This window comes from Priapulus caudatus, unplaced genomic scaffold (assembly GCF_000485595.1).
Source record: "Priapulus caudatus unplaced genomic scaffold, Priapulus_caudatus-5.0.1 Scaffold217, whole genome shotgun sequence".
NCBI classification, from domain to species: Eukaryota; Metazoa; Priapulida; class Priapulimorpha; order Priapulimorphida; family Priapulidae; genus Priapulus; species Priapulus caudatus.
Genome location: NW_014577278.1, coordinates 165040 through 165684, shown reverse-complemented (window position 1 = coordinate 165684; position 645 = coordinate 165040). Strand labels below are relative to the sequence as shown.

The 645-nt window shown below is 50.4% G+C and overlaps 1 protein-coding gene across 1 annotated transcript in view; it reads left to right on the top strand.

Annotated features, from left to right (window-relative positions):
- Positions 1-615: 615 nt before the first annotated feature.
- Positions 616-645, top strand: part of LOC106807469 (ankyrin-2-like) — a 136454-nt gene continuing 136424 nt past the window's right edge. Inside the window, exon 1 of the mRNA XM_014809802.1 lies at positions 616-645. This exon is cut by the window's right edge and continues 155 nt beyond it. The gene's annotated coding sequence lies outside the window, so the exon portion shown is untranslated.

The following is a 645-nucleotide window of genomic DNA, read 5'->3' as shown; positions in this document are numbered from 1 at the left end:
TTATCTTTTTTTGTCTTCTTACTCACTGTCGCTCGATCTTTTTTTCTCTCCTTCTCTTTCTCTATCGCTTTCTCTCTCCTTCTTTGTCTCTCCTCTCCCCTGCCTCGCGTTCTCTCGGTCAATCTCTTCTTTTTGCTGCCATGAATATATCTCTCTTCCTCCGCTCATGCACTGACTTTATCACTGTCTCTCTGCGAACTCAATCTCGCACATTTACGGTCTCTTTAATATCGAAGTCTTGTACGCCTCTCTCTTACGTGTGTGTGTGTGTGTGTGTGTGTGTGTGTGTGCTAATCTGTTTGGCTTTGCGAGCAGGGCGTACATGGTTGGTTAGCTGGGGGTTTATTTTTGCTCCGGCGCCGCTGCCGCCGATGCCGTTTCGGGGACGAAATAACAAATCGCGCGGTTTCATGATACAAAAACGTCAAGGCCCATTGGAATGCAATTCTTCCCTTCCCCCGTCGACGCCAGAAACTTGGGACGATTTCCCCGCGATTAGACACTCCTCCTGAACTTTGACCTCCCCGCCAATCTCTCCCCTTCTCCCCCTCTCCCCGTCTCCCCCTCTCTCTGCGCGGGTATAAATAGGGCGCCGATGCAGGCTCGAGCTCGTATTATTGTTTCGACAGTCTCTCGACACGAATG